At 37.7% G+C, this 14,541-nt stretch overlaps 1 protein-coding gene across 1 annotated transcript in view; it reads left to right on the top strand.

Annotated features, from left to right (window-relative positions):
• Grid2 (glutamate ionotropic receptor delta type subunit 2) overlaps nucleotides 1-14,541 on the top strand; it is a 1,437,644-nt gene that overhangs the window by 1,412,888 nt on the left and 10,215 nt on the right. The window lies entirely within an intron of this gene.

Here is a 14,541-nt window from a genome sequence, read left to right as displayed (position 1 = left end):
ATGCTTCCTAGAGCTACCTATCAATCTTCTCTCCTTTCCGCAATTGGAATTACGTAGTTCACTACAGGAGGGAGATGGAATGGCACTGAGCTTCCACCAGCTGACAAGGGAATAAGAGAGGTGATCTTAAACTACAATTCTACACACTGCTTCCGTTCACAAGATGCCCTAAATGTTCCTGAAAAAAGTTCATGACCACTTTGTGCCTCAAAAACATAGAGGCCTATTTCAAATGCCACCTCCTCTATAACATCATCTTCAACCAATTGTTTTAAAGTGACCTCACCCTCCTACAGAACGAGTAAAGAGTCTTTAACAAACCAACCCAAGCCTTCTTTGTGTAGGCTTTTTGTTCTTCTTCTCTCTGCTAAAACAAAAGCAAACAGAATACAAGTCTTGGTTTGACCTCACACAAATTACACATGATTCTCAACTTACAATGAGATTACAACCCAATAAACTCATCATCAGTTCGAAAATACTATAAGTTGAAAATGCACTTAATACAACCTGACCTTCCAAACGGCATAGCTTAAGTAACACAGCTCTCTGTAGAGCATTGGATGTGGATGATTGAGTTTTGAATATTGATCTTTTCCCAGGCTTGTGATATGCAATGCTGGGAGGAGCAGTGAGGGTCTGGGAAGTTAACTGAAGGCGGAAAGAGTTGGGGACTGTGTCACAGGGATAACTACATGTCAATTAGGCTGAGAATCCTTTATGCTGTAATCTCTCTCTCTAGAATTTCTGTACCTAAGCTAGGGCCTGTCTTCTCAAATCTGTAGAAGTTTTTAGAAATGAAAATAACTTGGCAGTGTCGATAAACGTAAATTTTTAATATTGCTGACACCACAATCATCACATACTGTGAATTCTAAGTATTAATTGACAACCCTTTGTGTCTTCTGCCCAATATGAAAATTTCAAATTTGATCTCATGAAAAGCCTACGAGTCAGATCTTCATAAATAACAACAACAACAACAGCAAATGTACCCATTGTATTTCTTTGTTGATCTGTAGCTGGCATCTGAATATATGAATTCCCCTAGAGTGAGAATGAGACTCTATAATTACACTTACGTTAGTTTGCTTTTCATGTATTTTTCTTGTCAGTGACTAGACTGCTTTATTCCTCTCATTTTTCCACATCAAATTCTCAGTGTTGTAATGGGTCTCCCACAGTTCCAGGCAGTTATTGGTTCTTGGGGGGAAATGCTCCTGTGGCATTATTGATTGCAGCCTTCATGGAAAGGACAGTGATTTACTGTGTTGCTTCCAGTGCAGCTGTGAATTTGCTGTATAATGACAGGGCCTTTGGTGGCATCCTCGGTCTCAACTTGACAAGAGATCCAGAGAGCAAACTAGCACTATTGAAATGAAAGTGTCCTCACCCCAAATCACATTCTGTCCCTCATATTAAACCCAGGTCAGTAAGAGGTCGGTGAAGACATGGTCAAGAGCACACTAAACAGTAACACTGAAATTGAGCCTGTCACCCTGTTTTCAGAGGCCTCTAACCCTGACTTGACCTCCTAAGAGCTTCATGCTGTCACCTGCCTGTTTCCCCAGGCTTTTCACAGCTGCCTGCTTTCTCAGCTGCATTCTCAGAGCTTCACGCTCTGTCTTAGTCTGCTCAAGCTGCTATAACAAAATTCCAGACTGAGTGGCTGAAACAGCAGAAATTATTTCTCAGAGTTCTGCAGGCCAAGATCATTGGATTTCATTCTTGGTAAGGGTTCTCTTCCTGGTTTGCAGATGGCTACCTCTTTCTATATCTTCAGAGAGACAGACAGAGAGAGACAGAGAGAGAGAGAAATCTCATGTCTCTTCTTATAGTTGTCTTAAGAAGAGACATGTACACCTATAAGAACAGACATGAGGGACTCCACCATTAAGACTTCATCTAAATCTAATTACTGTTCAAAGGCCGCAATTCCAAATATTATTATACTGGGGATTAGAGCCTAATATATGATTGAGAGGGAAGGGACATAAAACATTCAGTCCATAGCACATACTAGCATTCTGTTTATTTTCTTGAATAGAACACGAGAATCGACATGATGTGCAGCAGCACTGTGGGTTTGGTCTTAACCATTGTCCATGTCAGTATTCAATTCTGAAAAGAAAAATTAAAAACCTGAGAAATGGATTCTACTACATCACCATGGATACACCACATTAGTCTTTATAATGGTTATGATAACAGCTACCTGGTGCTAAGAAATTAATATATGTCAGATATCATGCAGAACACATTGCATGCACAATGCAATTTAAGATCAATAATGTTCTGCTCCATAGAATAGAAAACCTCAAAAGAGTCATGTTACTTTTCCAGTATGTTCTCAGGATGTAATGATACCAGAATTCCACCCAAGTTTGTCTATCTCTAATACTCATACTCTTACCTGTTCCATTCTCCTTTTCCAAATTTCTGTCTTTAAACGTAAGCCCTTATCTGCGTCTCACTATTATTCTTTGATTTCTCTTTAGTCATCAACCATTTATTATGAGTATGTTTTTTATCCACCTGTGAGCTTACAAATAGTAGAATTCACACATCCATTTATCTTGTGCTAACTAAAACATCTATAATAGCCTTTGTATCCATAATTTTCTTTATCAATCATATCCTGATTTATCATAAGTGACAGTGGCAAGACTGGCATTGGGTAGGAGAAGATGAAAGAGAAACTGAAGAGTTGCCATTGGTTCTCAGAAAAATGCTAGAACTTATTGGACCTGCCCATCAGCTTACTGGACATGATCTCATGAACACTGTTTGTCACAGTATATGTATGGCTAGAAGCAGCCTTTGACCAGAGCTGAAAGAAATTGAATCCAATTGTTTATATATATATATATATATATATATATATATATATATATATATATATATTGCAGTGTTCTACGGCTATGATTCCTGACATTAAGTGGGAACCTAGCTCTCCTCTTTCGTTCTTCCATACTCTACCTGAGATGTTCACCCTGTGTTTTAGTTGGCTTTTTCTCTGCTGTGACTAAAAATCTGACCATACAAATTTTAGAAGAGAAAAAGTTTGTTTGAGGCTCATAGTTTCAGAGGTCTCAGCCCACAGACAGCAGGCTTCATTCCTCAGGTCTCAAGGTGAGGTTGAAATCATGGCCAAAGAGTGTGGCAGAGGGAAGCGGCTCACATGATGGTCAGGAAGCAGAGAGAGAGTCCACTTGCCAGATACAAAGTATGTACCCCAAAGCCATGGTCCCAATGCCTACCTCCTTCAGCCACCCCCTACCCACTATCAGTTACCACTCAGTTAATCCCTATCAAGAGATTAATTCACTGATTGGGTTAAGATTCTCATAACCCAGTCATTTCTCCTCTGAACCCTCTTTCATTGTCTCACACTGAGCTTTTTGGAGACATTTCACATCCAAACCATAACACCCTAGTTCTAGCATATCATGTCATGCATCATAGGCCAATTCTTACATATGAAAGACCCTGGGGATCACCAGAGCCCTGTGGAACATCATTGAGACTCACAAAGATAGAAATCAGTGGTAAATATAGCAAGGAATATAGAATCAATTTTATATTTTAGTTTCTTTTGAATTGTGTTGCAAGTTGGACCTCATGGGGAAGACTGAACATCAGTCTTCATTTTCCATCACAATTATGGGAAAATCACTTCAGAGCACATTCATTAGTTTCGTGGAATGTGACCTCTCATAGAGAGTCAATCTAAATGGGAACAGGAACTACAATGTGGGTCTGTTCTCCACATTTCCCTTGTGGCTACGGTAGTGTGCCCATTGGTTGTATATGGAATGCTGTTCTTTAAAGTGATCCACATGTAGCTTGAGTTTTACCACAGTGACACTTTTATCAGAAGGTATTATGCTTTTTTTTTCCTCATCTAGAAACAAAAATAAAACATAATACTCAGTACCACCTACTACCATATATAAGGTAAAGATTCCTCACAATTTAGCAATATTCTGAGCAATTCAGTTGCTTATAAATATAATGGACTATCCAAACATGGGTAAATTGCACTTCTGCTGTTATTCATCGAGGCTCTTATAAATATTTCAGATCCCTGCTTAGCCGGCTTTCTTTCATTTCCAATTCACCAAGGTTTAGAACACATTTGAGAGGCTGATTATGTCTAGTTTCAGGTAGAGAAATACCAGAATTTGCAAATGCCTACATTTTATACATACACATATGTGGTATTATTACCAGATTTATTTCTGAATAAAGAGGCCAGCCACTTAGTCCCTCTGACAATTGTTATCAGGAGTGAATGGTACTCAATTTTTATCAAGCCTCTCCTCTGAGTTATTGAAGCCTCCCATAATATCATCAAATAAGTAAATATTGTCGTGCATATAGCTCTTGCTATTATCATGGAAAATAGCCAGCAGCTCTCATGAGCTCACACAGGAACTGTGGAGGCACTTCCCTTTCGTGGCAGTAGCGTCCCATACCCTCCACTGGATCCAGCCACACAGACATAGGGGAAGATGGAGTGTTCCCTCTCTGTGTATTGGTAAGTTGTCTTTCTAATAACTGCTGAAAGCTTCACTCCTGAAGCAGGTAGTCCTGCTGGTTGAGGAAAATAGATACATTATCTGAGGTAATAGATAAGTCTCATTAAGAAGATGGAATAGACTAATTCCCAGCATATCTCCCATGCGTGGGAAAACTAAATTGTGAAGCAGAGCAGCAACACATCAATTATCCTTTCTGCATGGAATTAGATGAGTCTCGCTGCTATTTTATACCACATTATGTAATTTTTTTATAAATAACCATTTATATCAGAGTACCAGTTTGCTGTCTCATAAAAGGTGGCTAACACTTCTAGTTTACTTATCAGACTTATTCCTGAAACTACTTAAGGAATCCAGATACTCTATTTACTATTTATGTTCCCAGTTAAGGAACCCTTACTCCTACTAAGGAATCAATAATAACATGTTCCAAAGAATGTTTAATATTAGCTTCAAATTAAACGCTGTACATCTGGCGATATACAATTTTAAAGAAGATTGAAACCTAACAAAGTGAAGCTAGCTATTGGCTTTCTAAATAAAGGTTTTGGAGATCCTGTGTTAAATAATGATTTATAATTAACAGACTTTCAGTAGTTGGTCAGGTTTGTCACACAAGTTATCACATATGAAGTACTTGAAAATAATTTCGGTTTATTTGGTGATTTTATATCTCTTCCTTAGTCATATTTACACAGCTAATTTTTATTAGCAAATTTTTAGATGAGACTACATTACCCCAAATATATAAATTTCACATTGTGGAAGTGAAATCAAAGTTTGTAAACAAAGAAGACTTTGCTTACTTGTGTAAACAATGAAGTTAAGGACTTGTTTTCAGTTGTAGGTTGTATAATAAAAAATGAGATAATGTCCATAGAAATGCTCTGCAGATTATAGTGACATTCAAAAAAGAAATATAGTAACTTATGTGTATCCTAGTTTTTGAAAATATGTTAAACATTAATAGGAGTAGGAGAGCAGACATTCTCAAGTCTCTGAGTCTAAGATCAGTCTTACTCTACACAGGATTCTGAGGAAAAAGGAAGAACATCAGAAGGAAAAATCCAGAATTAGAAAAGTGCTAAAAAGGAAGGTGACTTCTAACTGACAGGAATAACTCTACAGTCATGACACTGCTGCTGTGCTGTGTTTCAAAATCCATGGGTAGTATTCTGCCTGGGCTGCCACAGCAAAATACCATGAAATGGTCCTCATATCACTGAAATATGTTTCTCATGGTTCAGGAGGCTAAGAACTCCAAGATAAAGGTGGTGGCAAGGTGGGTTTTATTCTTGGACCTCTTCTCTTGGCTTGTAGAGAAGCTGTCATCTTGCTGTGTGCTGAAATGATCTCCTCATTGTGTGGCTAATGCAAGCTCTCTGATGTATTTTCTTATGAGGGCACTTATCCCTTCAGGTTGGGGTCACTCCTTCATGACCTCATTCAACCTCAATCACCTCCCAAAGGCTCCACTTCCAATACCATCACAGTGGGGTTTAGATTCAACACAGGGATTTTAGAGGGATGTAAACATTCAGTCTTTCACACCATGAGATTGAGCACTATTTTTTTTTCAGATCCATTGCAAATCAAGTTAACAAATATTTGCCAAACTAATACAGAAAGCCAGTTACTGTGTTTGTGGTGTGGGAAATAGAACAGAATACATCATTTAAGATCCCTGTTCTCAAGGAGTTTACAATGTGGTTAAAAACACAAGAAATGCAAAAGGAGTAAAGCAAGTATCCAATGTAAATAATAATTCTGAGTGAAAGAGAAGCTTTGCAAGGCTCACTGCTGCCACAGCCCGGCTGGCTGGGCAAAATAACCGGGGGGTGACAAGCAACTTGTATACATTGATACAGCAGGAGTGGAAGCCGTTTATTGCAGGACAGGAGCAGTATTTATACATTCCACACAGCTTATCTTAATTAACATAAACTAGATACAGCAGTCAACCAATAAGGAATCTCCACACTTAATGGCTCGCTGGCATTACTTCACAAACCACTCCCTCTGGCAAAATGCCAGGCACCATCCAGACTTGTTTACAGACTCTAACACACTGCTAAATGGGGTCTTTTTTCAGAGGAAATGGAACAAGAGTTCTGAGAGGAGGCTTTCGTGGAAGAGAGAGTCCTTCTTGTCAGTCACATATTTGCCCCTTCTTTACTAAGGCATATTCTGTGCCAGGAGCTAGAAATACAAAATCAATCAATACTACATAGCATCTACCCTCAAGGAGGCTAACATCTAGAACAGGAAAGAAAACTGTCACTAAAGATCAAACCTCAACTCCTTAAATGACTTACAAACTTGCTTCTCCACCATTGCTCTGATGCTTCCCATGCCTGCAGTCTGATCCTAGGGTATGCTTTTTGCTTCTTCAAAATGCCTGTGCTTTTCTCTGTGGACCTTGGCACAAGAAGTTTCCTCTGTCTAAATTATTTCCCAGTCCATGTTTTATTCCCAGTGCATGTTTTATTTATTCCTAATTTCTCATCTTACACAACACTTGTCCCAAAAGGCTGTCCCTAAAGTGCCAGTCTTCCAAATCCAAAGTCAGGTGGCCTTTTTTTGCACAGTGACTCTCATTGTGCTGCACTTCTCAGGGATCACAGTCATACTGTGGTGCAGCACCCCGTAGCAGAACCTCAGGCTAATGTCCAAGAAATGGTTTTCATGTTGTTTTCTCTCCCATTCATAGAAATATTATAACATATTCACATCCATGATGGGAAGAAGTTAAGAAGTAGGATTCATTTTTTAGATTGCCTAAAATGAAGAGAAACTGATTATTTTCCTACAGTTCTAGCTACCTTGGGAAAATTTCATGTTACTTTACTGTCTTGACACTTTATGAAAAAAAACCAAAACACTGCATCAGAGTGGAAATCATGTTAAATATAGTAAATGCATCAAAATAGTTAAAATGTAATTTTTAAAATTACATTTTACATTACATTACATTTTGTAAAATTACATTTTACATTTTAACTATTTTAATTTTAAATAGTTAAAATTACATTTTAACTATTTTGATGCATTTACTATATTCCACTTGTTTAGACTTTCCATCGATGAAAATGTGATTAAAATAGTAAACTCATTTTCCTAAAGTTGTACTATTACCAGTAATCCCACTCTTGACTGAGAATTTTAATTAAACGCACTCCAGCAGCTCAGAGGTGGAAAGAAGATGATTACAAGTTCAAAGCCAGCCTCAGCAACTTAGCAAAGCCCTAAGCAACTTAGTGAGACCCTGTCTCAAAATAAAATATAAGAAGGGCTAGAGATGTGGCTTAGTGGTTAAGTGCCCCTGGCTTCACTCCCTGGTACCGGAAGGAAGGAAGGAAGGAAGAAAAACACCACCACTATACACTACATACAAAATTAATACAAATACGCCCTGAGTTTTTTTAAGTATAATATTTAAGGCCCTCTAACTTACATGTCATTTTCATCGTAACAAAACCCCAGTTATTAAACTACCTACTCCAGCAGTATGCAAAATAACAAATTCTTTCCACACAATTACATTGTCATTCAACTTTTTAAAAGTTGAATATTCCTACAGATGTTCAAGAGAATGTTCGTTCCTTCAAAAAGTATCTTTTCCCATCATCTTCTCTCTTCTAACAATGTGCCAAAGATTCATATCACAATCCTTATTCATTTTACAGATAACATACACTTCAAGATCCCACTTATTTTAAGATTTGGTTGCCAGACTCAAAGATAGGAAATTATTCATAAAATATATACAATACAGTACACAAAACAAGTTTGACTTTCTGACACTTTCATAAGCATGCATCTGAAAGGTCTGCATAAGAAGATTTTGTATTGCCTGCAGAATGACTCCAAACAAGGATGATCACTGCCAGTTTCCCACTGCAGAATGAAAGAATTTTTCCCCTTTACCCTATAACCCAAATATCACACTGAGCTTAAGGATGTAGCTGACATTTTTAAAGATCACCAAAAGTGTTCTCTTTCCAATTGCAATTATGCCCTCTATCTCAGTGGGAGCCATTGTCTGGGTCTTCTCAGCTTTCTAGCAACTTTCTGGCTTGCTTTCATTATCCTGATTATCTATTCATTTGCCACCCAGCACTCATTTTATGAAAGATCATGTCTGCCATTTCTATAATGAGTGCTTGACTTTTACTGCCAGCATAAACACATAAAATATATAATAATTAAAGTTCACTAGTCACCAAAGTCTGGAGATCCGTCATGTTGCTAATTTGATTTTTCAAGCAATTGCTTCTCCGTGAACAGGACTGATTTTGCCCCCCTTGGGCAGTGCAAGACTTACATTTGAAGGAGAGGGCTCTAACCTAGAGAGATCGATGTGAATGGGCACCATATATTTCAACTTTAAGGCTCATCTTCAGGCAAAGAATATATCTATAAGTATGATGGCTCGAAGAGCTAACAAAAATCTCATCAATGCTTGAACATAAAAAGTACTCTAAATGTTAAAGAGTAAGTAGTACAGTTTTCAAAATAATTGTGTTATTTAACAAATACCATACCTTTCCTGGAGGGTTGTTTAGACCCTAAGGAAAAGGTTCACTGAGATAACTATGGGAGTCTGCACAACATAATTATGCAATTATGGTGGAAAGTTCACCATGGGTTGACTTTGGCTGGGAAAGGGCAGGGTTTCAGAACACCGCCTTCTTGTTTGCACACTTCCTTTTTTCAATAACATTTGTAAAGCCCCCTAAGTGCCTGGTGGTAATGAATTTACCTGACTTTACTCTATTCACAAAGAGATTAATCAATGCATGCAGTATTCATGTGGCTCTTTGGGGACGTCAGGATGTGTTTCACAGGAAGTAATGTTTGTAAATAGATGCAATGGGATACAGGTTGGCCAAGGAACTTGAGTAGTCAAACTCTCAGCTCATAAAGAAGCAGGAAGGAAAGGAACGATTTCCACTTACATAGGTTTTCTTTATGGATAATGAAGATCTCTATGGTGTATTCAAATAAAAGGCAGCTAGGAGCCCTGAGTCTGAGAGCCATTTGGCCTTGGGACATTTTCTTAACCTCTGAACCTCCATCTCATGAGAACTCTTTTCAATCAACGCTGTTAAAGCTCCTTACAAGAATAAGGAGAGAGGTAAACAGTAATTCTTCCTTCACAAGGATCTTTTATGAAGTAAATCAGATAATTTGCCATGTTTTTGATAAATGCCTTCCAAGATTTATAGTATCATGCATGCATTCTTCTGGAAAATAGATATTCTGGATAAAGTTTACGGTTCATTTCCAGCCACAGGAAAATGAATGCCTTAGGAAGACACTAGTTACTAAATAAGGTCATGGATACTGGTTTCTGAATAAGAAAACCAGATCTGACCAATTAAAGACTTTATCAAATTATCTTTTTCCAATTTGAAAGTGAAATATCAGGTTGGAAGCAACACAGGAAACTTTCCTTTTTATACAGGTCTCTGCTGTGTAGCATCCTTCAACAATAACTGAGCTCATAATTAAAGCCAGTCCTGTGGATCCAGCACTGCAGCAGGGAGCTGGGCAGGCCTTTTCACTTCCCTGGGCAGAAGTGAAATATGATCTCCTCTCCCAGATCCTTTCCAATACTAACAGGTGTCTTTCTCATTAAGTGTTCATGGTAATTCTTTACTAACAACAACAACAAAAATCTAATTCATTTATATACTTTCAAACATAATTTTAAGAGTTTTATATATTCTTTAAAAGAGGCATCAGCTTTTCTACATCAGTCAGTTGCCTTATCCATTCTTAGCCAATCATAATAGTTTCCTTACAATTTCTTTTTAGCAGTATCATATCTGATGATACCCCCTTGATCTCAAGCTAAAGATGCCATTGTCTGGAAAAATGATTCAGCCAACACAAACCTCAGTTGACAAATACTACCTGATCTCAAATAAGGCAGTCAGTCACTCGGGAATGTGGGAGGTCCCAATCTCAATCCCAATATTCAGCTGTATTATAGGATAATCAGAAAACCAAAGAAATCCAAAGTCAGTTGGAGGATTATACTGCTATGTTGATACAGTGCATAAATAAATTTTTCTCAATGTGGCTAAATACAAAGTCACAAGATCACTTGGTACTCACTTAAGGATGCACAAATAATGGGAATTGCTATATATCAATTAAGACATGTTCAAAAGATCACTAGAATGAGTTACAATCTCTGGCTCTGAAATAGGCTGATACTTTCTAATGACCTAACTTTGACTCTGTCATTTAATCCCTCTGAACTTCAATAATGTTATTAATGATATGGAAACTCATCATGTTCATCAAAGCTATTTGTTCTGTGAGTTTTAAATCAGCTCAGCAAATCAGACTCCTGGTTTTTATAAATAAAGCCCTTCATTTACATATATGGTCTAGAGATACATTTACAGTATAAAAGTATAGTTGAGTCACTGCCAGGGAGACTACATGACATGCAAAGCTCAAATATTTGCTATCTGTACCTTAATTTTAAGTGTTTGCTGTCCCTTGATCTAAAATATACCATTCATGAGTTATTTGAAAATGCCAAAAAATACTATTCACCTGTATAATCTTAGGTAATTTTAGTGGATCAGACTTAAGCAGCTGAAATTTGGTTCAACTAGTTGAAAGAATTAGTTAAAAGTCCAATTAAAGCAAAAGATAAAGCTTCTAAGAATCTCCCAGTGGCTATTTGGTTTTACTGAAGCACTAAATGTTATCAATAAATATTTGTTGCATCTAATGCTACTAACAGATCATGAAGAGATTTTTACTTAAGAGAAATAATCAATGGGTGCCTCATTCACAAGAAATGAATAGAATTTGTTTTTACACATCTGATTGTTCAAATTGTGTTGCCAGATATGCCAATCAGAGTGCCACTATACTTACTTGCTTAAATCTTACTCTTGTGCTTGGGCTTCACTTAAAATTTACCTACATTTTCTAAGACAAGAATGAAAGAAATAATGAATAAATGGAAAATCTATTGAGCTGCTATTTTCTTAAATCATTTGCATGCTATTAACTCGTTCTCAGCAACCACAGAGAAGGAAATTTTGTAAAAACCAAGCAAATGAACTTCAAAATGTGTGTATTGTGAGCCAAAATAGATCTACTCAGTGTACCAAAAGATCATTTTTTAAAATATATTCCCAAGTATTTTTCTCAGTGATAATGGATATTAAACATTACTGAATAATGGGGCTCTATCTAAATATCTTTTTAATTTTAGTCACATGAAACTTATATGTACAGATAAAATATTTTGCCCCCCCAGATAAAATATCCTCACCCATCCCTAGTGCCAAATAGCCTCAATACTTCCAAATTGAAGAAATACCTAGAAACACAGAGTTTCTAACACTATGTAACGAGAATTCTCTTTCACTATGATGAGTTGAGAATCTGGAAGACTTAGGATATAAGTAGGATGTTCAGGAAAAACAGGAGAGCCTACCTCTTCTGACCAGTGTTCTATGAGGGCAGGGTGGGATATGAATGAGGGGAGGTTCTTAGATTGAAACACTGAAAAGGTAGAAGAGAGGGTCTAGGACCTCCTTCCCTTCCTGTTAGGGTCTCTGTGAGGAGTCCCCAGGGCCCACCAGGCTCTATACCAAGAGAGAAGACCTTGGATGAGTGAGAAATCAGTGCCATGTGGTCAGGAAAAAGCAAAGTTTCAATCTTCATCCCCAGGTCTCTCTTATTCCCCTGTGGTGGGAATGCTAATTAGCACATATGGACCCACCTTGGGACCATTCAAAGTAACTGACAGGGTGACACTATAATAGGATCTGCAGCACTGCAGAATCATCAGGGGTAGATGATGAAAATGGCAGAGGTTCAGAAGGGAGCCCTACGTTACCACCCTATATCAGCCAACTTGACCAGACCTAGCACTTCTGTAGACCTTAGCTGCAGTTGTTACCAATTACTGTCTAAAGATTGGACCCAGACCACTCTCACTTTGAAGGACAGCTGCCCAAGGAAGTCCAAGAACAGAGAAGGAACCAGCATCCCCTACCCCCACCACCACCCCCAATCCAAGATGGGGGAAATAACTGTGACCTCCATAAATCCTAATGCCATCTTGGAAAAGAACAAGGGGAAAGAGAAAGAATTGAAAATGTCATAGGATAAGACATATCTCCAAAGAGGTCCAAGGAGTTCCCAGAGAAAAAAAGAAAAATTGATTCAGGACCAGCGTAGTTATTGGCATAGGTATCGGAAAAGAATTTCAGAATGTGGCAATCAATGACATAGACATAGGTTTATTTAAGAATTGGATACACATTCAAGGAAGAATGGGGGCAATCTCAAGAGAGAGATGCCTTTGGAGGAAAGCAATGAATACACATTCAAGGGAGAAGGATATCTGTCTGCAGAAGGAGAGACAGCCCCTCAGTGGTGTGGGGTGCTAGTACTTATAGAGGGCTGGTGGTAGGGGCTGACCAAAGGGGGAGCCATGGTGGAGTTTCAGGATTTGGTGCCAGTTTTCCTTGTTCTTGCTCATTGCCCTTATGGTTCAGGGTCACAGGTCAAGGGCACGGACAAAGGGTATGTCTTCAAGAGTTGTAATTGGTGGGTGCTTTCTGCATTTCAGTGGTTCATGGGTATTCCTCCTCTTCTGTGGTTTATGGGCATTCCTTTGAGACTCAGTATCTCTCCCTTTATCCCAAATTCCTATCTCAGAAGTACTGAGTAATTCTCTTAAGTAGATTGAGCTAAAGCTAGAGCCATGTTAAATTATTAGATCAGATTAAATTTTAAATCCTATTGAGCTAAATTTAGTTTTTTCCCCACTGCTCAGTGGCCACAGTGCTACTAAGGAAGATCAATGAGGCTATAAAGAAAAGCCACATTTTCTTTGCACACCCAAATGGTGGTATGAATAAATTTGCAGTCACACTACAGTTATATTGTTTGTTCTAGAGGAAATGTATTGATGACAGTTTTCCTCAGGGTCTAACAGACTTCTAAATCTAAAAGTGATTCGCTATTTTTTTAAAAAGTTAATTAGAGGCCGTGTGAAGTAATGGAGAAAAAAGTGTTGGAAGACAGACCTGAATTCTAGCCCCACGTCAACTATTTCCTGGCAGCATGAGTCACACACAAAAAAAAGTCTTTTAATTTCTATAGCAGTGAAATTTTGTGTTGGATATTTTTAAAAAATGTGGGGAATTACGCTCTGTATCCCTTGGTATCCTCATCCATAAAATGGGCATGGGGAGACAAAGATAGAAGAAATAATGTCTATATTCTTTTTCATTCTAATATTTTGTGCTACCAGAAGATGGGAAATCTTATTATGAGAGTCACAGGAGTTCCTACAAATAGGGCCTGAGAAAAGGATTTTGCCCATATTAAAAAAAAAGAAAAGAAAATGAAGATTCTGATCATCCCTAAGTCTTTTCCTAGTAGAAATGACTGGAAAGGCAGTGTCATTTTTCTCAAATAATCAGTACTTTTTTTAGAGTCAGCTCAGCAAGAATTTACCAAAGGGCTATGACTCCAATAAAATTTGAAAGGAACCTATGGACAGCTGTATTATTCAAAGGCAAAATCTGTCACCTATGTAGGATTAAAAAATTGTATCCATCTCATCCTTTTTGTTACAAATAACTTGAAAATCAATTCCTATATTAACAATTAAAGATGGCAAGTGACCAACCTTCGGGGCAAGTCCCATGCACAAATGAGGCTCTTATCTTCAAAGTACAAAGCTTTACAAGATGACACTGAGGCCTGTTGAATGTTTTTATTTGAATATGAAAGAAGGATCTTTTGCTTCTTTGCTGCCTTCCCCTGAAATTTGCTCATTTTTATCAATAGAAAATGCTATGCATGTAGGATTGATCTATTAACCATTTTCAAACTGCAGTTAGGTTTTATAGACTTCTAAAATTTTTCTGTTCAGTGAGATCACATATATTTTTATGCTTTTGGCAAAAGAAGAAAAGGCAATGTTCTTGTCAGTGAATCAATC

This window comes from Marmota monax, unplaced genomic scaffold, assembly GCF_021218885.2.
Source record: "Marmota monax isolate L192 unplaced genomic scaffold, Marmota_monax_Labrador192_F-V1.1 WCK01_AAM20220418_F8-fsc00002, whole genome shotgun sequence".
NCBI lineage: Eukaryota > Metazoa > Chordata > Mammalia > Rodentia > Sciuridae > Marmota > Marmota monax.
This window is presented reverse-complemented; position numbering and strand designations above follow the sequence as displayed.